The sequence below is a fragment of the Salmo salar genome, chromosome 19 (genome assembly GCF_965601325.2).
Source record: "Salmo salar chromosome 19, fSalSal1, whole genome shotgun sequence".
Classification (NCBI taxonomy): Eukaryota; Metazoa; Chordata; class Actinopteri; order Salmoniformes; family Salmonidae; genus Salmo; species Salmo salar.
Genome location: NC_138309.1, coordinates 65,951,224 through 65,977,203, shown reverse-complemented (window position 1 = coordinate 65,977,203; position 25,980 = coordinate 65,951,224). Strand labels below are relative to the sequence as shown.

The 25,980-nt window shown below is 40.8% G+C and overlaps 1 protein-coding gene across 4 annotated transcripts in view; it reads right to left on the bottom strand.

Moving 5' to 3' along the window:
* The window catches only part of svild (supervillin d), a 116,377-nt gene extending 99,448 nt beyond the window's left edge, over positions 1–16,929 (bottom strand). For 2 of the 4 annotated variants that reach the window (XM_014158666.3, XM_014158667.3), the window contains exon 1: positions 16,509–16,928. The gene's annotated coding sequence lies outside the window, so the exon portion shown is untranslated. Of the gene's footprint in view, positions 1–9,559; positions 9,707–16,508 lie in introns of those variants that run through there. The other 2 variants (XM_014158664.3, XM_045702581.2) reach the window with 2 other exon arrangements.
* Positions 16,930–25,980: the final 9,051 nt, after the last annotated feature.

Below are 25,980 nucleotides of genomic sequence, written 5' to 3'. Positions count from 1 at the left end.
CCACACAGTCCCACTGACTGTAACCAGCCACCCACTGTCTGCTGTTGACATAACAACCAAGCCTAGTCATGCCCCTCATCTTCATTTTGCCTTTATAACTGTAAAGTTATGTATATTTAAACTGACTGGGTTCTGTTTTATTTACTGATACAGTGAAAGCTTGTAGCTACGCTGAAAAAGTGGGTTGCTTCCTTTATTTCCTCAGGAGTGCCTTAGAGAGACAATGGCTATTGTTTCCCAAATACACACTGTGGTAATGTGGTTTACACATAACACACCCAATGGGAAAGCACTGTTAAATTCTATTCCTCCATTTGTGCTCTGGTTTCTTAGTGATCCCCTTTGTCCCAGTCTTCCGGCTTTCTGTTTGCCTTAGTCAAACGTGAAGGAAATGAATTGAAAACACAAAAAGATGTGGACCTGTATCTGCACATAGACACTGTGCTGTAGACAAGGGTACAAAGTACCACACAGAAGTACGCAATACAGTGCATTACGACACACAGTCGTCCTGCTGGCCTACAGCGCCTTCAGAAAGAATTCATACCCCTTGACTTATTACACTTTGTGTTACAACCTGCATTCAAAATGTATTGAAATATATATTTTTACTCACCCATCTACACACAATAGCCCATAATGACAAAAATGTTTGCAAATTTATTGAAAATGAAATACAGAAATCTAATTTACAAAAGTATTCACACCACTGAGTCAATACTTTGGAGAAGCACCTTTGGGAGCAATTACAGCTGTGAGTCTTTCTGGGTAAGTCTCTAAGAGCTTTCTAAACCTGGATTGTGCAACAATTTCCCATTATTCTTTTCAAAATCCTTCAAGCTCTGTCAAATTGGTTGTTGATCATTGCTAGACAGCCATTTTCAGGTCTTTAAGTCAAAACTGTAACTCAGCCAATCAGGACCCCTCACGGTCTTCTTGGTAACCAACTCGTGTAGATTTGGCCTTGGTTTTAGGTTATTGTCCTGCTGAAAGGTGACATCTCCAAGTGTCTAGTGGAAAGCAGACAACCAGGTTTTCCTCTAGAATTTTGTCTGTGCTTATGGAATTATTTTATTCTGTACAAGCTTCCTTCTTTTCACTCTGTCATTTAAGTTAGTATTGTGGAGTAACTACAATGTTGCTGATCCAATCCTCAGTTCTCCCCTATTATAGCAATTAAACTTGTTTTAAATTCACCACTGGCCTTATGGTGAAATCCCTGAGGGGTTTCTCTCCGGCAACGGAGTTAGGAAGGACACCTGTATTGTTGTAGTGACTGGGTCTATTGATACACCAACCAAAGTGTAATTAATAACTTCACCATGCTCCAACGGATATTGAATGTCTGCTTTACCAATAGGGGCCCTACTTTGAGAGGCATTTGAAAACCTCCCTGGTCTTTGTGGTTGAATCTGTGTTTGAAATTCACTGCTCAACTGAGGGGCCTTACAGATAATTGTGGAGTACAGAGATGAGGTAGTCATTCAAATCATGTTAAACAGTAGTGCAACTTATGTTACTTGTTAGGCACATTTTTAATCCTGAACTCATTTACCATAACATAGGGGTTATTTTTTTTTTTGTAAAAATTTCTAAAAACATAATTCCACTTTGGCATTATGGGGTATTGGGTGTAGGCCAGTGACAAAATCGAAATTTAATACATTTTAAATTAAGGCTGTAACACAACAAAATGTGGAAAAAGTCCAGGGTTGTGAATACTTTCTGAAGGCACTGTATTATCAGAGAGGAAGGGTGGTGTGTTTTTGTGTCCATTATCAGACTGGCAGATCGGGAATTCCCCGTAACCGGCGCTCAGACAAACTCATACCATGCGTGGCGTGCCCAGCTGGACTGCTCTCAAAGGGCTACTGCAGCCAGAGTAGACACACAGGAAGTCTTTATGAGAGCAATGTAGTATCTTACTACCACACGTCCGCACCCTTCATCAAATAAACACCCTTTGTCAAACATTTTTTTGCACTGGGTTACCTTGGCTTGGGTAGCCTTCAATGACTTATATAAACCCTGGATTGCTGATGCTGTGTACTGGCAAACGACAGGCATTGAGACCACCGGTCAGCCATATTGGCACTCCCCAGAAGGAGCAGTCCATAATAATGAAAGGAATTCTACAGTATTTCAATTAAACGTTAAAAGGACAAAATTACATGTATTTAACTAAATTTGTTGTAGTGGAGACAGTAACTTTAGAACTTGCAAAAAAGTATACTTTAAGGAAAATGTTTTAATATATTTAAGTTCAGCTCACATAATATAATTTTTTTTAAATGCATTAAGGTGTCTAATATAACAAATGTGGCAAAAACAAAATGTAGACATGATTAATAAAACGTATTTCTATAGCTTCCAAAAATATATCTTTTTTTACAACGGTGGGAGGAGTGCCAAGATGGAGGCGTGGTGGCTTCAAAACAGAGCCCTGTCAGTCATCTACTGTACATATACATCCTTGGTAGCCTTCAACACTAAAATTGACAAACTGACTCCTTACTCCAGTATGTTTAAAAAAAAAAAGTGTCAATCTATAAAAATAAAAAAAAACATTAAATTATATACAATGCGCTTCTTTGGCTCACAGTGATATTGTTGATGAAAATTATATAAGCAGTCTCCTGGTAGTGTTTTCCAAGAGCACCCCTGGGGGAAACTGCATTGCAGTTTGGAAAAACTGACAGACTACATTGGAAAGGTGGTTACTCTAGGATATCAAAAAAAGAGACAACATTAAAAAGCTCTCTATGTGGAAACCGTCAACGTAGCTTAAGTCAACGCAACATCGTCTCAGGTTAGATATCGGCGAATGTCACTTATCAGCCTCAGTCTGGCCTACTGTAGTGGACAAAGACATCCAGAAAGAGAGGGAGAGAGAGGAAAAGAAGGAAGAATGAAAGAGGCGGATAGTGAGGGGGGGGGGGACGACACAGCGAGGTGGAATGATTCATCCAGCCTATCCAACTCATGGGGTCTCGGGGCATCCACCAGACACCATCTGGACTGCTGGAATTCTAACGAGGAGTCGCGGTTAGGGGGTCTTCCGTACAGGCAGAGGGGGATGGGTTAGTAAATCCCAGAGATACAGTACATCAGATTTTAACCCTTCTAGACAACGCAACAAAATCAGCTAGCCTACTTTCTACTTGATAGCCTACTTTGCAGTTGATGGGTTAGGGCCCAGAGATACAGTAAAACCAAACTGAACCTTTATGGGACCAGGCCTAACAGTTGACTTTTATAAAACAAAATGCTACAAAAATCAACCACAGCTCAACTTCATGCTAAAGGAAGGAATTACCAGATGTGGGATTAACAGTTAATTCCCATTGAAACACAACAAAATCAAATAGTTCATATTTAGCAAGTAGGCTATGTAGAAACTGGAAACATACGTAGGCTGATACAGGAGTTTCTCTTGTAATGTGAGATTTCCTGAATGGAAATAAAAGGGTCTATATCATTTGCATCGCCACCAGAGCTACGTCAGAGTTTGTGCCCTCTTATGAAAAGTTTATGATGATGATTGGCTAGATAATGACCCAAGTATGAATGAGAGGCCAATTAGATGAAGTGGACATTCTGTCCGTTCGACTACAATGTTTTTCAAGTGTCATGTATGGACAGCAGTACTTCAACAGAGAACAATCCAGAGACCCAAACAAGGCTTTTACTATGACTCCATATGCAGTCACAGACCCTGCCACATTAGTCTTAGTGTCGCTTGTTGTATCGGAAATGCTGTCCAGATATATACACTTCAAATCATAGTTGGACTGATTGTCAACATATGTTCAATGTCACTGTGTCATCAATTACTGAATTCACACACTTCATATAGAACTAAATCAAAGGCCAAATTAGCTTATCTTCTTTTTGAGAGAGTGGCCGCTTTACAATGTCCACAAACTACTAGCGAGATTTACAAATATGTCTTAGAGGAGATTAGCCTCCTGGCTAACCCAAGCACCCTTCCCCTGGGAGTTCCTATTGCTCATATTGTCACATCCCCTCCACTCACTGTAAATATTTACAGAGTGAAACTGCCTGCCATTATGGTCCCTTTCTCTCTCTCTCTCTCTCTCCCCCCCCCCCGTTGACTGCTGAGGAAAAAGGATGAGTCGGGAGATTTGTTTAAAAGGTCACAGTTAAACAATTTTTTATTTTTTTAAATTTGCAGTCGAACAATATACAACGTATTCCTATGTAACATATCAAGGCATTTAAAATTAGGTTTTGGGCTCATTTAAGCCCCTCGCAATCCAGGAAATTATCTTTAACGACCAGTTGCATATGATTTCTCAAACGTTCTCAAAGTGCCTACTGACTATTGAATATCCAGTGTGCACTTGTTTCTGAACTATCAAGAAATGCAGGCTTAACCAGGGTTATTGATTTCGACTGTTCTCGGACTGTACAGTCAAGTACAAATGCCGTTCGGAATTTAAAAAAAATTCTGATCTTCCTGTGGCCATCCACAACTTAACGTATTGCATGTACAATATAGTATGCATTTATAACAAGTTCTCAGCAAGTTCTCAGACCCCTTGACTTTCACATTTTGTTACGTTACAGCATCATTCTAAAATGGATACAATGAATTTTTTCCTCATCAATCTACACACAATAACCCATAATGACAAAGCAAAAACAGGTCTTTAGAAAATATTTGCTAATTCATAAAAAAAATATTTTTTAAAGGAAATATCACATTTTCTCCTGAGCACTCAGGACCTCCGCCCCCCAGTCTACGGTTTGCCTTCCAACATGACGACGACCATAAGCACACAGCCAAGACATAGCAGGGGGGTCTTCGTGACAAGTCTCAATGTCCTTGAGTAGCCCAGCCAAAGCCTGGACTTGAACCCCATCGAACATCTCTAGAGACCTGAAAATAGCTGTGCAGCGACGCTCTCCATTCAACCAGACAGAGCTTGAGAGGATCTGCAGAGAATAATTGGAGAAACTCCCCAAATATATGCGTGCCAAGCTTGTAGCATCATACCCAAGCAGAGTTGAGGCTGTAATCGCTGCCAAAGATGCTTCAAAGTACTGAGTAAAGGGCCTGAATCCTTAAGTAAATGTGATCAGTTTTTTTAATTGAATACATTTGCAAACATTTCTGAAAACCTGTTTTTACTTTGTCATTATGGGGGGGGGGGGGGGGGGGGAATTTAATCAATTTTAGAATAAGGCTGTATTGTAACAAAATGTGGAAAACGTCAACAGGTCTGAATACTTCCTGAATGCATTGAACAAAAATATAAACGAAACATGTAAAGTGTTGGTCCATGTTTCATGAGCTGAAATAAAAGATCGCAGAATTGTTTCATATGCACAAAATCTTATGTCTCAAATATTGTCCACCAATTTGATTACATCCCTGTTAGTGAACATTTTGCCTTGGCCAATATAATCCATCCACCTGACAGGTGTGGCATATCAAGAAGCTGATTAAACAGCATGATCATTACACTTGTGCACCTTGAGCTGGGGACAAAAGGACACTAAATGTGCAGTTGTCACAACGCCACAGATGTCTCAAGTTGAGGGAGTGTGCAATTGGCATGCTGACTGCAGGAATGTCCACCAGAGCCGTTGCCAGAGAATTTAATGTTCATTTCTCTACCACAAGCCGCCTCCAACGCCATTTTAGAGCATTTGGCAATACGTCCAACCGGCCTCATAACTGCAGACCACGTGTAACCACTCCAGGACCTCCACATTCAGCTTCTTCACCTGTGGGATCGTGACCCAGACAGTTGATGATACTGAGTAGTATATCGGTCTGTAACAAAGCCTGATTGACTGGGCCTGGCTCCCCAGAGGGTGGGCCTAGGTCACAAGTAGATGAGGCCTACATCCTCCCAGGCACACTCATGGCTGCGCCCCTGCCCAGTTACGTGAAATCCATACATTAGGGCCTAATGAATTTATTCCAATTAACTGTTCCTTACATGAACTTTAACTCAGAAAAATCTTTGAAATTGTTGCATGTTGCACTTAAATTTTTGTTCTGTATAGTTACTAGCTATTCATCCTTGACATCATACTTGCATTAAGTGGAATACTTCACTGACTTTCAAATAAATGTTCTGTATTAACATAGGTACACTAATGGCCCTTCAGCCTGACGGCAATGGACCAAAGCCAGCCAATGTTTATGTCAGGTGTCATTAGGGTTGTACATTTTGGGGAATATTCAGAGGTGAACATTTTGTGGAAATATATTTGAATTCATGGAAATACATGCAAATTAATATTAATACCATTTAAAATGTTGATGTGTTTTTGCATTGGATATATTTACCATATCATATGGAGACAGAACAATTTAGTTACAAATTGAACTTTAATAAAATGAGTTGACTCTTCACATGGGATGATTCCACTGAACACCAAAAGAAAGAAAATATTGAATGATCCCCAAGGATCCATCGCATCTCCCAAAAAATGTTTAACATACATCTGTAAAATGATAGTCTAGGAAGTAAAGCTTTGGTTGTCTTCCTCTCAGGCTTCCAAGTCTTCTCCCTGGACCTCCTCAATGTCCACCTCTTGAACATCAGACTCTGAGGCCTCATCTTCACTGTCACTTTTCAACCTTGTTGAGGATGGCTCGCTGTCAGGCTCAAAAAGCCACAAACTTGCCTGGATGGCCACCAATTTTTCAACCCTTGTATTGGTCAGCCTGTTGCGTGCTTTGGTGTGTGTGTTCCCAAACAAGGACCAATTGCACTCTGAGGCGGCTGATGTTAGTGGGCTTAGGAAGATGGAGGCAACAGGGGAAAGAGCCTCAGATCCACAAAGTCCCTTCCACCAGGTGGCTGATGCAATATGGCAGTCATGCCAACATATCTCATCTCCATCCCAAAGCCCTTGCTTGGAAGTGTACTTCGCCAGACTGCCAAGAACCTTGCCCTCATCCAGGCCAAGGTAGCGAGACATGGTAGTGATGACACCATAGGCCATGTTGATCTCTGCACCAGACAGGATGCTCTTGCCAGCATACTTGGGGTCCAACATGTATGCTGCGGTATGTATGGGCTTCAGGCAGAAGTCGTCCCACTTCATGTATTTCAGAACTGCAGTTTCCTCTGCTTGGAGCAACAGTAAAATGGGCAGGGCAGTACGGATTTCTTCTCTTACATCTGCAAGCAGAGTCTGAACATCAGACAGGATGGCATTGTCTCCCTCAATCCGTGCAATGGCTACTGCTATAGGTTTGAGGAATTTTAGGCTGCTTACCACTCTCTCTCGAAATACACCATCCAGGAGGATCCTCTTGATGGGGCTGTCCATATCGGCAGACTGTGATATGGCCATTTCTTGGAGAGACTCCTTCCCCTCCAGGAGACTGTCAAACATGACAACACTACCCCAACGGGTGTTGCTGGGCAGCTTCAATGTGGTGCTCTTATTCTTCTCACTTTACTTGGTGAGGTAGATTGATGCTATAACTTAATGATGCTATAACTTAATGACCCTTCACATACCTAACCATTTCCCTGGCCCTCTTGTAAAGTGTATCCATTGTTTCAGTGCCATGTCGTCCTTGAGGAGCAGATTCAATGCATGATCAGCACATTCAATGGGTGTGATGTGAGGGTAGGACTCCTCCATGTTAGACCAAGCAGCCTTTATGTTTGCAGCCAATGAGCGTCTGCGTTGCCAAGCGTTAAAATATAAGTCAGTTCTATTTGTGACGCAGATCGCGCTGCAAGTCCTGCCTCTCCCATCTCCTCATTGGTTTATAGACGCAGATACCCACATGCCATCTCCTCATTGGTTATATGTGACTGAAAGACGAACGAGGTCAGTGGCGGTAATGCACCTAATTTATGAAAGTTGCCAATCGCAATATAAAGTCAAGAGAAGAAAAAGCCTGTAAGGAGAAGAGAACTGGAAACGATTCGGCTGAGAGTTTTATGTGTGGATTAATTGGTGGAGTAGAGGACCTTGTGCATTTCAGGTAAAATAACAACTCAATGTTTATATCCCTGGACAAATTAGCTAGCAACAGCAAGCTAGCTAAACAGGACACCTTAGCTAGCAAGTGCAAGCTAGCTAGCTAAAATGCCATAAATGTTTAATGCTTTTCCACCTGTCCCCAAATTAATATAATTGGTTCAGAGTTTGTTTTGATATTTTAACCCGCATGTCGTCATCGCGTTTGGCGTGGGGGGACAAAATAAATGTATGCACGATGGCGCACGCGCACAGCCGGTTTGGGTTCCGTGTAAGATGTCTGATTCATCATTTTCACCTCGAATAGAAGTAGAGGGACTTCGTCAGAAATTGCTTGTTGTGAGAGCTGAGGGAACTTTATGCACCTGGCCAGATGATTCTGCATCTTTGTTGCATTCTTCACATATGATTTGGCACAGTATTTGCAAATGTACATAGCTTTTCCTTCTACATTAGCTGCAGTGAAATGTCTCCACACATCAGATAGTGGCATTTTCCTGTAAAAGATCAGAAGAAAGAAAATTGAAAAAAAAAAGCCTATTTAATTCCATGTACAGATAAATACTTAAGCAGTTAGATTAAACAACTCCTTCGTAAGATAAATGTTTTAAAATGAAACATGTATGGAAACAGGTGAAATAACACTCATTTAGCAGGCTCAAGCAAGCTAAAACCCACATGGTAGCAAAAACTAACTAGCAGAAATGATCAAGTTGTAAATGATTTAAAACACACTTCGCTGTAGACTACTATTTACTAGTTAACAAAAAAATCATGCATGTCATATAAAATATATTCACCCCACCCAATATTGTAATCAAAACTTACCAGAAAGCACGTAGTCCTTGGCTCAGACAGTGTAGTAGTGTGGGCTCAACAGCATCTCATTAGTGTGCAAGATCTTGAGAATCAGCTGTACATGTGATGGAAGAGTGCACTGTGCATGCAGAGGGTTGCAATTCCATTGAATTGGGGATAATTTAACCAAAATATACCACAAGACCTAGAATTGCCTTGTGTATTCCACAAAAAAAGGTTCACTTATAAGCTAACATTTTTTTTTATGAATTTAAGCAAAATTCCCCAAATTCCAGGGCTTAACTTCCCATGGAAATGTTCCCGACCCGTTGCAACCATATGTGTCATACAATGTTAATGAAGGATATTAATGGATGAGGTTAGACGGGTTTAATCTCAGGCCGTTGCACCAAAGGAGAGGTGTTTACTTCATCTAGTGTCCTCACAAAAACCAACACTTTTTGAAACATTGTCTGTCAGGGACCGGAATGTTAGCCGTGTCGATAGCAATATGGCTTGAGCAACAAGTCAACCCCACTGCAAAGTGAGAGCTGTCAACAAACAAACAAACAAACGCAATACCCCCTTATCTAAGCGGAGCACTTCAGGTGTGCCAAACCAAGCTTTATCCAACATAGGGCTCTCTAGCCACCCTCATCCAACCTCATCCTTTCTCCTCTTCATTCCCCCCTTTGTTGAGTGAGACATACCTGCATACGCAACCCAACACCACCCAGGACCACAGTCACACGTTCAGCTGAGTGATGATGACACTTACCACTTAACTGCCAAACAATGGAGTCAATGTCACCTTGTTTGGAGTCTCCATGCCATTTATATGGTCAAAATAAAAGGATGGGTAAAACAGAGAAACAAAGTCAGAGAAAACGAGTGCTGCTCCCTGCTTGGAACTGTTCCGCTGTTTGAGCTGGAATGTTCTCTCTGGGGCAGCATGTCTTTATGAAATCGTGGCCTTGTATGCGCATGTACTAGGTCATTACGAAAACTTTTTTTTTTACCCAAACACAATGTGGCATATCAAGACTCCCATCAACATTCTTCTCCCCTTCTTGCTTAACTCCAGCCGATGGTTGGGTATGATATGGCCGTAAGGCCTGTTGTGACATAGCTAGTACTGTCAGAGATATACTTTACCCATGATAAAATGAGTCTGCCTCAAATACCATTACATCCACAGTGTAGCTACAAAACTACCAACAGTCAGAGTAAAAATAAGAATTGTAATAGCAGGGTGATAAAGGCAGTTTAGTAGTAGAACAATTTGCAGATATGTGCACCACGTCATTGCTGTGTGTGATTCTTACTAGCTGTCACTCAAATGGCGAGGGGCTGAATCTCATCGGCTAGAACTCAAATTTCTAGGGGACTGGCCTATGTGGGGGAGATGTAGGTAAAATGGCACAGCACAGCTTCCATAAAACAGTTGCTTTCAAACTTGGGATTTTGTGGCTAATTGAGGTGAGAGTAATTCAGCTCATAGATGATGCATGTATGAACTACACATAGACACATCCAGCCCAAAGCGATGCATGCCTTTAACTACAATAACTACAGCATCATGATGACATAACACACAAGTGCTTGACAGCAATTTACTGCACAAACCAGCCTAACTCCTGCACACACATTGTGCACAGTACTCTCACACACACACACTACACTTACTTGTACCTTGTTTCACAGTTTGCATGGAGCTGCTATATGGACAGATAATGCCTTGATTCCAAAATAATATTTTGTCAACTAAGCTCATGCCTCATTCCATTTGGAACTCAAACATTCACTCCTATGGCAAAATGGCTGCCTTAAGTTACATCTTACTACTACAGTATGAAACAACTAGGCCTACAGCACATTCTTGTTCTGTTTTATCTTGCTTCTTCAACTTTGATTTCACAGGTGTGTTTAAGAACACTTCCCCTGCTTGCTCGTTCGCAGTCATTGTTTGCAGATTTTGTCTCTGCCTTGCTTGAGGAGAACCCAGGCTCTCCAAGACTCCCAAGTATACGCTCTGTCAAACAAAACACTTAGGGTAGTTTTCTGGGCACACCGCCAAGGCCAATACAGTGGGTGAAACAAGAATAGAGTTAGCTTTTATGACGTTGAGCTCATCCAGTGTATGGGCTCCATTCAACAGTGTGGTGCATGAATGACATTCACATTCAATGGAGCACTGGTCTAGCAGCTGTTTAGAAGAGTTGGCACTTGACAGTATTGATACAAAAGCAGAATACAAGGAATAGTGGCGTGAGAAGTTAAGACCAATTGGCCACATACTAATGATTTGTAATTCAGTTGGAATATTCTGTTGATTGCAGTTACTGTCACAATATTGTGAAATATGACTTTCTCAATGCATTGAGTATCTGATACATTGACTGTTCTGGGTGTAGAAAACACTGAACAAGATCTACATCTCCACAGTAGGCTACCTGATATAGTCTTACTAGCATGGGAACTAAACAAAGAAGGAAGCCACAAGGACTCACAAATCTCCAGACTATGTAAATATGTTACAACATTAAGCACAGGCAAAATTGCCAAGGGGATGGGATGGGGGGCATGTTAGCATATGAACACTTCAAAAGCAAAAGGGCAGAATGTTTAGAATTGCATGAAATGTATTTTAAAACATGACACAAGTGTCGGTCTTTATCCATGGTATATATAGGGACTGGGCATAAGGAAGGCGAACTCTAACTATAATATAGCTCAGTCTTCATCTTTTGTGTGTTCTTGTTCTAAATATAAATAAATATGCATGTGTGCATCATCATAATACAACTCAGCTTTCATCTTCTATGTCTTCGTAATATTTGCCTTGAAATACCTCCATTAGTGATCGTGGCGACTTGTCCTTCCACTTATACTGTGTTTTCAAAATATCCCTCCATATAACCCTCAAGAAAAGGCATAAGTCATGTCAAACTGGATGTGTCACTGCAACCTTAAAGGTCCTAAATGAAGTCACGATTGCCCTTGATTGTAAGCAATGTTGTGCTGCTATTTTTATTGACTTGGCCAAAGCTTTTGATACGGTATACCAGGTATTCCCAAACTGGAGAAGTCGTACGCAAATAAAAATGTGAAGCACATTTTTTATTTTTATTAATTCACATTTTCAAACAGTACATTTATATTTTCCAGCGTGGCTATACATTTGGGTGAGGTTTTTTTTCTCGGCTGAGTAGCCTCGGTTTAATTGTATTTTGGGCAGTGAAACATCTAGTGTCCGGCGAAAAAAACAACAATGTCAAAAACAGGTAGTCTAGTCAAATAATTAACATCCAATCACATTAACCATTATTCTCGTGGGAAACCTTCACCCTTGCGCAGACATTAAGAAACATGACCATTTGAAAAATAAGTAACGGGAGTTTGAGCCAGAATAAAGAAGACATGTATAAAAGCAACAGATACCATTAATAAGAAGGGGCTAGAAACATCTTATATAGTGAGCTACCAAGTAGCTAGGACAGGCAAGCCCTATACTATTGTGGAGGACTTCTTCATTCTTCCTGCTGCCGTGGATTTGGCTGGGACAATGCTGCGGGAGAAGGCCAAAAACTATACAGACAATCAAACAACACTGTTTCACAACGCACCAGTGACACGGCAGGAGACTTTTTGAAACAATTACTGCTTCGCAAACAAGCTAGTGAATTATATGCGTTACAGGTGGATGAGTCAACAGACGTGGCGGGCCTGGCACAGCTCCTGGTATATGCACATTACATTTATGGGGGGGGGGGGGGGTCAAGGAAGACATCCTCTTCTGCAAACCAGGACAACATGAGGATATTTTTAAAGTACTGGACAGCTTTGTAACATCAAATGGACTTTGATGGTCAAGATGTGTTGATATCTGTACTGATGGTGCAAAACCATGACAGGGAGACATAGTGGAGTGGTAACACACGTGCAAGCAGTTGCTCCCGATGCCACTTGGGTACACTGCAGCATCCACCAAGCGGCTCTTACTGCCAAGGGAATGCCTGACAGCTTGAAAGACGTTTTGGACACTACAGCGAAAAATGGTTGAAGCAAGGCCCCTGAACTCTCGTGTATTTTCTGCATTACGCAATACAGGCAGCGACCATGTAACGCTTTAAAAACATACAGAAGTGTGCTGGTTATCAAGGGGCAAAGTATTGACACAGTTTTTTTTTTAATTGAGAGACGAGCTTAAACTTTTCACTGACCATAATTTTCAATTGTCTGACCGCTTGCATGATGACGAGTTCCTCACACAATATTTTTTCCTCACCTGAATGATCTGAATCTAGGATTACAGGGACTCTCCGCAACTATATTCAATGTCAGGGACAAAAGTGAGGCTATGATTAGGAAGTTGGAGCTCTTCTCTGTCTGCATTATAAGGACAACACACAGGTCTTTCCATCATTGTATGATTTTTTTTGTGTGCAAATGAACTCAAGCTTACGGACAATGTCAAATGTGATATAGCGAAGCACCTGAGTGAGCTGGGTGCTCAATTAAGCAGGTACTTTCCCAAAACTGACGACACAAACAACTGGATTCGTTATCCCTTTCATGCACTGCCTCCAGTCCACTTACCCATATCTGAACAAGAGAGCCTCATCGAAAGCGGTTCTGTGAAAATGTAATTTAAATCAGAAGCCACTGGCAGATTTCTGGATAGAACTGTGCTCAGAGTTTCTTGCCTTGGCAAATCGCGCTGTCAAGACACTGATGCCCTTTGCAACCACGTACCTATGTGAGAGTGGATTCTCGGCCCTCACTAGCATGAAAACTAAATACAGGCACAAACTGTGTGTGGAAAATTATTTAAGACAGACTCTCTCCAATACAAACCAACATTGCAGAGTGATGTGCATCATTCAGGCACACCCTTCTCATTAACCTGTGGTGAGTTAGTCACCATTTTTGATGAACAAATAAGGTTTTATATGTAAGATGGCTAAATAAAGAGCAAAATGATTGATGATTATTATTATTATTATTATTATTATTATTATTATTATTATTGGCCTGGTCCTACAAGAGCTCTTTGTCACTTCCCACGAGCCGGGTTGCGACAAAAACTCACACTCATTCTTATGTTTAAATGTATCGTATAGTGTGTGTGTGGCAGGCTTACAATGATGGCAAAAAACAACATTTGAGAGTGCGCTGACCCTGGTGCTAGAGGGGGTACGCAGCTGGAGGTTGAATGTTTGAAGGGGTACAGGACTATAAAAAGTTTGGGAACCACTGCGGTAGACCATTCCATTATTGTGGGCCGGCTAAGGAGTATTGGTGTCTCTGAGGGGTCTTTGGCCTGGTTTGCTAACTACCTCTTTCAAAGAGCGCAGTGTATAAAGTCCAAACATCTGCTATCTCAGCCACTGCCTGTCACCAAGGGAGTACCCAAAGGCTCAATCCTAGGCCCCACACACTTCTCAATTTACAACAACAACATAGCTTAAGCAGTAGGAAGTTCTCTCATCCATTTATATGCAAATGATACAGTCTTACACTCAGAGCTTGCCCCTCCCCATATTTTGTGTTAAACACTCTACAACAAAGCTTTCTTAGTGTCCAACAAGCTTTCTCTGCCCTTAACCTTATTCTGAACACCTCCAAAGCAAAGTGGTTTGGTAAGAAGAATGCCCCTCTCCCCACAGGTGTGATTACTACCTCTGAGGGTTTAGAGCTTGAGGTAGTGACCTCACAAGTACTTGGGAATATGGCTAGACGGTACACTGTCCTTCTCTCAGCACATATCAAAGCTGCAGGCTAAGGTTAAATCTAGACTTGATTGTCTCTACAACAGCTGCCTAACTAACCATGATTCAGATGACCATCCTACCCATGCTAGATTAAGGAGATGTAATTTATAGGTCGGCAGGTAACACCGTACCCAAACCGGTCGTGTGCAAATTGATTTTGTCCCCCCACAACAAACGCGACCACGACACGCAGGTTGAAATATCAAAACTCTGAACCAATTATATTCATTTGGGGACAGGTCGAAAAGCATTAAACATTTATGGCAATTTAGCTAGCTAGCTTGCAGTTCTAGCTAATTTGTCCTATTTACCTAACTTGCTGTTGCTAGGTAATTTGTACTGGGATATAAATGTTGAGTTGTTATTTTACCTGAAATGCACAAGGTCCTCTACTCTGACAATTAATCCACACATAAAACGGTCAACCGAATTGTTTCTAGACATCACTCCTCCTTCCAGGCTTTTTCTTCAGATGACTTTATATGGCGATTGGCATCTAATAGTATTATCATGACGACAACCGACCTCAGTTCATCTTTCAATCACCCACGTGGGTATAACCAATGAGGAGATACCCACGTGGGTATCTGCTTCTATAAACCAATGAGGAGATGGGAGAGGCAGGACTTGGAGCGCGTTCTGCGCCACAAATAGAAGCAACTTCTATTTTAGCACGCGACGCGAGCGGTGTGGTCAGAATGTAAAGGTGCTTTCGGGCGGCTAGATGTTCTCTACCATTCTGCCATCAGATTTGCCACCAATGCTCCTTATAGGACACATCACTGCACTCTATACTACTCTGTAAACTGGTCATCTCTGTATACCTGTCACAAGATCCACTGGTTGATGCTTATTTATAAAACCCTCTTAGGCCTCACTCCCCCCTATCTGAGATATCTACTGCAGCCCTCATCCTCCACATACAACACCCGTTCTGCCAGTAACATTCTCTTAAAGGTCCCCAAAGCACACACATCCCTGGGTCGCTCCTCTTTTCAATTTGCTGCAGCTAGCGACTGGAACGAGCTGCAAAAAGAATAAAAAACTACAACCGTACCGTTTTATCTCCATCTCTTCATTCAAAGACTCAGTCATGCACTCTTACTGACAGTTGTGACTGCTTTGTGTGGTGTATCGTTGTCTCTACCTTCTTGCCCTTTGTGCTGTTGTCTGTGCCCAATGTTTATACCATGTTTTGTGCTGCTACCATGTTGTTGTCATGCGTTTTCATGCGTTGCTGCCATGCTGTTGCTATCTTAGGTCTCTCCTCATGATGTGTGTTTTGTCCTATATTTTTAATCCCAGACCCCATCCTCACAGTAGGCCTTTTGCCTTCTGGTAGGCTGTCATTGTAAATAAGAATTTGTTCTTAACTGACTTGTCTAGTTAAGTAAAGGTTAATTAAATGTTTTTCTAAACTGTAGAATTGTAGGAAATTCGTTATAAAATGTTTTAAAAAAAATAATCATTAGGGGGAGGACCCCTGGACCCAGTCTATTGTTCATCCCTCCGACCATCTACACCACAATTTTGCCCTTAACATCAAGTCTGAGTGAGCAGTTGATCTTTGAGCGTAACACAAAATACACACACCCACCTATATACACAGATCAGCTAAGTAGGCTACAGCAGTAGGCCTACTTCTCCGAAAAACCTATGCGTTCAAGTTGTCTTTCAGGCAATTGAATGACATCTTTCAATATCACAGAAGTTACTAGAACATAACTGGCAACATTAAGAAACACTTACAGTGCAGTGTTTGTAGTCATGTCATTTGGTGACGTGTGTTTTTGATTGGAAAATGGGCAAATGTAATTATAGAAAAATGTTTTACAATGAAGGAAAATGACTCACTCAGCGAATGTGCGGCGTGACATGTGTATATATTCATTCATGAAACGCGCGCCTAACTTCAAAACAGAACAATTGCTACATAATATCTAGCCTACATACCTGTTTTTCAATTGGAGAGCAACCAACGGAAGTGTTGGCTATCGTCAACAAACCACATTCCCCTTCTGCTGCAGTTTGTTGAACCAGTTACGATGGCCAGGTGGGTTTTCTTTCGATTTTAATTCACAAAAGGAAACTCGCAAGCTTGCGAAGCAAAATTTCAGGATTTAAACTTCAAGTCCACTGAAACTGTAGCTAGAGCGAATGAAAATGCAATGCAAATGTCGTTTTGTCCAACAGCGGGAGGCAACAGGCTTCAACTATTGTTGACGATATCCTACAGTTAGGATACTGTAGTTAGTGGCTTTGCCACAGTAACGTGCAAGTGGTGATGAGAAACTCCAAATACACAACCACATCGGGTGCTAAAAGCCTACCCAGTGCCCTACGATTTTGAAGTGCTGTGTGTATTTTACTTTCCAATGGCTTCAAAAGTTGAAAGCCCCGCCCACTCCTGCTGTTCGCGTACGAGACACTACAGCTTCTACTTCTTCTTCTATGGTATATTGGCGATCGCACAATTTTATGTGCATCCTGCCACCTACTGTGCAGGATGGAAACAGCATTCCCAAAAATTTAACAAAATACACAAAAAAAACCTACCAAAGCAATAAATAAATAAACGAAGGGAACCTCCACTACCATATATTCACTAGCATCACTTGTTTTCTCAATTACTTTAATCACCTCCGCATAGGAGATTCAATTGATCGCTCTAACTTTTGCCACCTCACCTTGACAGGGCAGTCCAGGAGCTCAGGATCATGATTCCCACAACAATTGCAATACTGGCGTCCTTCGACACACCGTTCTTCAATATACTCTGTCCGTCTGTACACACTTGAAACTTGGCTAAATCCTTTACAATTCTTAAAGTGCAATGGTTTGGGGACGAAAGCTCTTACAGCGTTTCTTACGTAACCAAGCTTTACATGCGTAGGTATTTGCTCTTTATCAAAAAACAACAGGACTGACAGACTTTCTTATTTTTCTCCGTTCACCCAACAGGTCAGATGCAGGGCACTAACTACACCAGGAATTTTCTTCAGGTATTCAACTTGAACATCCGTCGTCACTCCTGAGATGACTCCTTTGGCGGGTGCTCTACTCCCAAGTTCAAAACACAAAACTTCTGTTGTTCGGATTCTTTTGAGGCTCACTGCAATCTTCCTTTGTTCTTCAGAAATACAATTCATCTGAATAAGACCACTCCTGGTCACTCTGAGAGACTCCACTTTTCCCAGCACATACTTCACCATTTTCAACACCTCAAACGGGTTTCCCACATATGCATCCTTACTCAACAAACACATCCCAACAATAAGAGACTCATTATCATTCATACACATATCCTCCACTCCAATTTTAGATAATTTCCTTTTTGTTCCAGTTTTCGCTACTACTGTTGTCCATTCAGAACATTCGTCTTCACCAACTTTGCTCGACACGCTGCTTGATTCGAACTCAGCATCCACTTCTGCCATAGAAGTTCTCTATCATGCAACTTCAAGTTTAATCAGTTGAAAGAGGCCAATCAAGTCAGAATATTGTGTCAAAGAGTGCTTGCTAGCCTATCAAGTATGCTTTGTGATTTTGTGTAACATGATGCACCAGTCCTGTCTTTTTTCAAGCTTTATACTCTCTCTCTTTCTTTCTCTCTCCTCTCTCAAACACACACACACACACACACACACACACACACACACACACACACACACACACACACACACACACACACACACACACACACACACACACACACACACACACACACACACACGGCAGACATACCAACAGTATGCAATAGATTGAGTTTTATAGAAGCCATAAAACATACCACTAGTATGTATGCATACCATTTCAATCAAACAGCACCTTCTGCTGTTATTTGTATGATAGTACAAAACAGATACTGTGTGGGTGTCATGTTTTGGCTGATAAATGTACTAAAATGGGAATAAAATTGAAATCTTGACTTTCAAATGGTACCACAAAGATGGTTGGAAGTTCACACATCAAAGAATGTTGTCTTGAATGGGAATATCTGTTGTTTTAAATTATACTGTCAATCCTCCATAGGAAACCTATTGAAATCATAGAAATAGCCTATAGATAATAGAATAGACATGACCATTTAAATTGACATTGGATGGTGGGTGGGCAGGTGGCCATATTAGAGGTAGTAATTAGAAGTAAAAAATTCAATAACATTTTTATTTCAATGGTGTACCAGCTAAATTGTGGTGGTCTGAAGGGATATGCCCATTCTATTAATCCTATTTCTATGATTGAAATGACATCCACCCTGTATTCAAGAGCATGTTGTGTCTCAAACGATTGCAGGCACAACACAAAAACATCAGATTATGTAAAGTAGGGTCTGCACTACAACATATGCGAATATAAAACATATCTGAGTTTGCAGTTTTTAGATACAGTGGCAGAGAAAGTATGTGAACCCTTTGGAATTACCTGGATTTCTGCATAAATTGGTCATCAAATTTGATATGATCTTCATCTAACTCACAACAATAGACAAACATAGTGTGCTTAAACTAATAACACACACATTATTGTATTTTTCTTGTCTATATTGAATACATAATTTAAACATTCACAGTGTAGGTTGGAAAAGTATGTGAACCCCTTGGCTAATGACTTCTCCAAAAGCTAATTGGAGTCAGGAGTCAGCTAACCTGGAGTCCAATCAATGAGACGAGATTGGAGGTGTTGGTTAGAGCTGCCTTGACCTATAAAAAAGAAGCATTCACAAGAAGCATTGCCTGATGTGAACCATGCCTCGAAAGAAAGAGATCTGAGATTAAGAATTGTTGACTTGCATAAAGCTGGAAAGGGTTACAAAAGTATCTCTAAAAGCCTTGATGTTCATCAGTCCACAGTAAGACAAATTGTCTATAAATGGAGAAAGTTCAGCACTGTTGCTACTCTCCCTAGGATTGGCCATACTACAAAGATGCCTACAAGAGCACAGTGCAGAATGCTCAATGAGGTTAAGAAGAATCCTAAAGTGTCATCTAAAGACTAACAGAAATCTCTGGAACATGCTATCTTCTCTGTTGACAAGTCTACGATACGTAAAACACTAAACTAAGAATGGTGTTCATGGGAGGACACCACAGAAGCAGCCACTGCTGTCCAAAAAAAACATTGCTGCACGTCTGAGGACAGATGAAACTACAGTTGAGTTGTTTGGAAGGAACACACATCACTATGTGTGGAGAAAAAAAAGGCACAGCACACCAACATCAAAACCTCATCCCAACTGTAAAGTATGGTGGAGGGAGCATCATGGTTTGGGGCTGCCTCAGGGCCTGGACAGCTTGCTATCATCAACAGAAAAATGAATTCCCAAGTTTATCAAGACATTTTGCAGGAGAATGTTATGCTATACGTCTGCCAATTGAAGCTCAACAGGACAACGACCCAAAACACAGAAATAAATCAACAACAGAATGGCTTCAACAGAAGAAAATACGCCTTCTGGAGTGGCCCAGTCAGAGTCCTGACCTCAACCCGATTGCGATGCTGTGGCATGACCTCAAGAGAGCAGTTCACACCAGACATCCCAAGAATTAACCTGAACTGAAACAGTTTTGTAAAGAAAAATGGTCCAAAATTCCTCCTGGCCGTAGAAAACGTTCGGTTGAGGTTATTCCTTCCAAAGGAGGGTCAACCAGTTATTAAATCCAAGGGTTCACATACTTTTTCCACCCTGCACTGTGAATGTTTACACAGTGTGTTCAATAAAGACATGAAAACGTATAATTGTTCGTGTGTTATTAGTTTAAGCAGACTGTTTGTCTAATGTTGTCAGGGGTGGAAGCAGAGGGGTGCCTGGGGTTGCGCTGGACATCCCTGATATCTGAATGGCCACTCCGGGTGCCAGGCAAAAATTGAATTCGCTAGTGGTAGTTTGATGCTGATTGACATCTCATTTCACCTCTTGTTGAAATAAGCAATTATTTTGACATTCGGCAGCGCATTTATCAAAATTGAGGACGAGGACGGGAGAATAATAACGTTGTTTGCGAGATACAGAAGAATAAAAGAACATGCAGAAGAAGAAGAGAGAATATTTCCACAGCTCCACAAGCTCGTTTCGCGATTGGCGAAAGCATCCTATTTGAAGTAAGTTTTAAGGTTTAGCATCGGTTTAGGTTTCCTGAACAACTTTTACGAAAGTTGAGTCGCTGTGTAAGTTAACGTTTGACCTTTGGCTCCGTTAACAGACAGTTAATCAGATAAGAGAGATTGGTTCCCAATTTAGCCTAACATTATGTTTACATCTGTGCTAGTAATACACGCATATAATGTGCAGTGTCGTAAGTTACAGTATACGAATGTTTAGCTAATGTGGGGTAACTTGTAGGCTACAGCTGTCAGTATTCAGCAATTTGACATCCATTAACGTTAACTCAGTTAGATTTTTGTACTTGAACTCAAAACGAACAATTATTATTGTCAATCTGTTAACGTTACTCAAAATATTACCACAATTTGCAGATAGCCTGTTTGCTAACGTAAAGGTGTAAGATATTATAGCTAGCTAAGTTACTTACTGCTGAGTAGGGCTAGCCATCATCTAACGAGTAATTTAGGCTGGTAGTTGATTTTAAGGTACAGTTATGATAATGTGGATTTGTAGTTAAGATTGAGATTGGACTAAAATGTGGGTAATTGGATGCTTAGATGTAACCATAGACTGTCTTATTTTTGCATAGGGTCAATTAAGCATGAACAGAAAGGGAGAGATATCAGACATATTTTTAAAGAAGCACAAACAGGCAGATCAGGTGCAAACAGACCCCAGGCCTTGCATCACCACTGGACCCCAGATCAGCTCCCTACCTGACGCTAGTCAGAGTCAGTGTGGTCAGACTTCATAAGGACCAAGTCTACCACCACCAGGTCAGAGCATCGACCAGTTAAGAATTTACATTTAGCCTCAGCTTGTAATAGATCATTTTGTCAGACTAAGCCTCACTTTAAAATGTTGGTTGTTGATTGATGTGTGTTCTTGTTTTGATGGCTGTGGCCTTTTTATTGTGATTATGCATGAATGGTTCTTGTGTTATTTTAATGTAACAGATGTATCAAGGGATGACACAGAGACCTCTGGCTTTGAGCAAGACAGTGAGCCAGAGCTGCCAGGAGATGTCATCGAGCCCCTCCCGACTGCATCAAGCACCCATAAGGACATGTGTAGAGATATGACACGTTATTTAATGTGTATTTAAGACATTTCAAGATCCAGAGAAGAGGGTCCTGTACAGCCGTGTTTGAAAACATTTCCCAGGACTTTCAACAGCTCCTGGTAGGAGGATAATTCATGGCTTGAATATTCTGTAAATCAAGATTCAACTTATTGTTTTGCCTGTAGGCATTTTTCTCTGCCCATACACCTGAATCTACCTTCACATCACAGTCAGGTTTTTGTAACTGGAAAAAAAGTGCTGTTTAAGCTCCATTCGAAGGCAGAGCATCATATCAATGCTATGTTTGCTTGGAATCAGCATAAAAGGGCTATTGACAGCAACTCATCAATGTTAGATGTTATAAATGAGGACCGGAAAAAGAAAGTGGAGAAAAACTGTACTTACATTAAAACAATTGCAGATGTGCTCCTATTAAATGCCACTCAAAATATAGTGCAGAGGTCATCGAGAGTCTGGTGACTCTCACAACAAGGGTAATATTTTAGAAGAAATAGCAAAGCATGACCCCTCATAGAGAAAAGGATGAATGCATGTGGCAATGCTAAGTACACAAGCCACCAAATCCAGAACAAAGTTCTTGAGGGCTGAGCTGAGATGGTACAAAGGGAAATCATAAGAGAAGTAAAAGAAAGTGACGTTTTTAGTGTAATTGCAGATGAAACCAAAGATTTAAAGAAAAAATAACAAATGTCTTTAGTTGTGAGCTACTATTACAACGGGGCCATCCACAAAAGTTTTTTACACTTTCAGTCAGCTGAAAGCTTAGATGCAGTAGGTCTCACAAAAATTATAATTGATTGCCTTGAAAAACATGGTCTGGGCTACAGAAATAATCTTGTGGGGCAAGGCTATGACGGTGCATTGGTCATGAGCGGAAAGCATTCTGGTGTGTCTGCACGAATTAAAAACAGTGCAAGATTTGCATTTTATTTGCACTGTCATGCACATAGTTTGAATTTGGTCCTTGTCGATGCTGTAAAATCAGTGCCTGAGGCAGTTCACTTTTTTGCTCTCCTGCAGAAGCTTTATAACTTTGTATCTGGCTTGTACGTTCATCTCAAGTGGCTTGGAGTTCAGAAAGAGCTGTATCCACAGCAGCAGCCCAGGGAACTACAGAGACTTACGGATGTAAGGTGGGCATGCAGATACATGGCATGCCGTAATCTGAGGGACAGGCTTCCAGCAGTTCTGAGAGTGCTACAGGATATCACACTTAAAAATAGTGGTGATAGATCAGTGGAGGCAAGGGGCATTCTTTCTCAGATAGATTTACATTTCATAGGGCTTTTGGTTACCTTTTGTAAAGTGCTTGGTGATGCCAAATGTCTTTCTGACATGCTCCAATCAAGCTCTCTTGACCTAGCAAGGGCTGTGGATCTAGTAGGTGCCCTTACAGACCCATTACATGACTACAGAAGTGAGGGTTACTTTGGAGAACTATGGAAGGAGGTTGAAGAGATTGCAGAGCACTGCAAAAATAAGTGTACAAACAGTGTGTAAAAGACAGCCTAAAACAAGCTTAAGATTTCACGACTCATTGATAATGAGCACTGTAAGACAGAAAAATAGTGACAAAAGTGATGGTGAGTTTCCAAAGAGCTATCTTTTATCAGGTGCTTGACAGTCTCACAGCTGAGCTGCAGAGGCGTTTTTCAAAGAACAATTGCGAGATAATGGGGGTCCAGTCTCTCAACCCAAAGAGTACAACATTCTTGAATGGGGAGCCTCTGTTTGCCTTTGCTCAGACCTTTGAGTCAGAATTAGAGGACCTCAAACATGAGGTTCATCAAACCAAGCGGCTTCTTGATAGGAGAGAGAAAAGTGGAAGGGACACACCGTCTACTCTCCTTGACTTTGTTGTGTTTCTAGAACCTTTATTTATTTAAAAAAATATATATATTTCACCTTTATTTATCCAGGTAGGCCAGTTGAGAACAAGTTCTCATTTACAACTGTGACCTGGCCAAGAAAGAGCAAAGCAGTGCAACACAGAGTTACACATGGGATAAACAAACAAACAGTCAATAACACAATAGAAAAGCCTATATACAGTGTGTGCAAATGAGGTAAGATTAGGGAGGTAAGTCAATAAATAGGCCATAGTGGCGAAATAATTACAATTTAGCAATCAAACACTGGAGTGATAGATGTGCAGAAGATGCATGTGCAAGTAGAGATACTGGGGTGCAAAGGAGCAACAAAAAAAACAATATGGGGATGAGGAAAGAGGTCTTCCGTGAGCTATTTCGACTTTGTACGATTTCTGTTGTTACACCAGTCAGCAGTGCTTCTTGCAAGAGAAGTTTCTCAGCTTTAAAACGGATTAAAACCCCCCTTTGGACAACAATGGCTGATGACGGGTTAAGTCACCTGGGAATTCTCAGTGTTGAGTCAAGGAGGGCACGCTCCCTCAACATGGATGAGTTTGTGAAACATTTTGCCAGTTCTCACCAGAACTGCAGAATTATTCTGTTTTAAATAAACCTAGGATAATTTGGCACTTAGGCTGTCCCTCTGGTCATGATTAAAACCTGCACTGTGTACTAACTAGTACACTGACATTCTAAAATGATAAATCCAAAGGGTATCATGTCACACGGATTTAATTTGGTCTTGACTAGGCCAATTCCCAAACTTTTTTTTGCTATTAGTTAACATGTTATATATGAGCATAAATATACTGTAAATTTGTAATATTGATGGGCACCAAAATTATAGATATTTTTCAAGTCCATTTCTGCTTGATACCTGGTATGTCAAATTGCAGTGTTTTTTTTTTTGGTTGTTGTAAATAAACTATGCAATTTATGTAACACACAAATGTGTGTTATCTCCTTTGTGCTTGAGCTTTATTTTCTGAAAATATTTTGGATGTTCAACCCAGATTATATATTCACGAAAACAGTAACCCAAGTCTCTCCAGTATGTGAGTACAGTGTGTGTGTGTGTGTGTGTGTGTGTGTGTGTGTGTGTGTGTGTGTGTGTGTGTGTGTGTGTGTGTGTGTGTGTGGTGTGTGTGTGTGTGTGTGTGTGTGTGTGTGTGTGTGTGTGTGTGTGTGTGTGTGTGTGTGTGTGTGAGAGAGAGCTGCAGTTCCGAGGTAGAGACACTGACTATTCATAGTATGTTAAAGAATTCTAGTGAAGTAACCCTTGGACCACACTATCTGCCACATTGAAGAACTTCGTGTGAAGTGAATTATCACTTCTACCGCTAATCAGCAATCATAGGATTCATTCATGCTCCTTAGATGCCAGGTTAGGATTATACACTAATTTTCTGTCAGTCTATGTCTCCCTGAAGTAGCCTTGGCCCCCCCCATGTATAAAACTCTAGTTCCACCACTGATTGTTGTGACCTAGATGATCAGATCAAATTTTATGACCAATTTATGCAGAAATCCAGGTATTTCCAAAGGATTCACATACTTGTTCTTGCCACTGTAAGTAATGTTGAAGGTAGAAGAAAAAAAAATCTGTTTTTATTCAAAAACATGTTTTTCAAGAAATTATAAATAGTTTGACAACCTTGTTTGTAAGCTTTTAAATTATATAAAACTCAACTGTTTTTCTTTTCCACTGATGAAGACATGGATGTGTCATGGCATGGTTTGGTATGTGAAAAAAAGATGAGAAAAAATAAGAAACCTGCACACTGCTCTTGATGGGATCTCTGCACTTTAACCCCTGCGGGATGGTTGAGCTAACGTAGGCTAATGCGATTAGCATGAGGTTGTAAGTAACAAGAACATTTCCCAGGACATAGACATATCTGATATGGGCAGAAAGCTTAAATTCTTGTTATTCTAACTGCACTGTCCAATTTACAGTAGCTATTACAGTGAAAGAATACCATGCTATTGTTTGAGGAGAGTGCACAGTTTTGAATATGAAAAGTTACCCTTTGTTTTTCTTTGTATTATCTTTTGCCAGATCTAATGTGTTATATTCTCCCACATTCCTTTAACGTTTCCACAAACTTCAAAGTGTTTCATTTCAAATGGTCCCAAGAAAATGCATATCCTTGCTTCAGGGCCTCAGCTACAGGCAGTTAGATTTGGGTATGTCATTTTAGGCAAAAAAAAAAAAAGGGGCCAAACCTTAAGAGGTTTAATAAGCTTTACATATCAACCTCAAGGCCTTAGTCAAAGCTGATGGTGTGGTATGCAAAATAGATTAAATTTGAGCACCTCTATCTCCTGAATGTTTTGTCATTCAGGTCCAAAAAGTCACTTTCT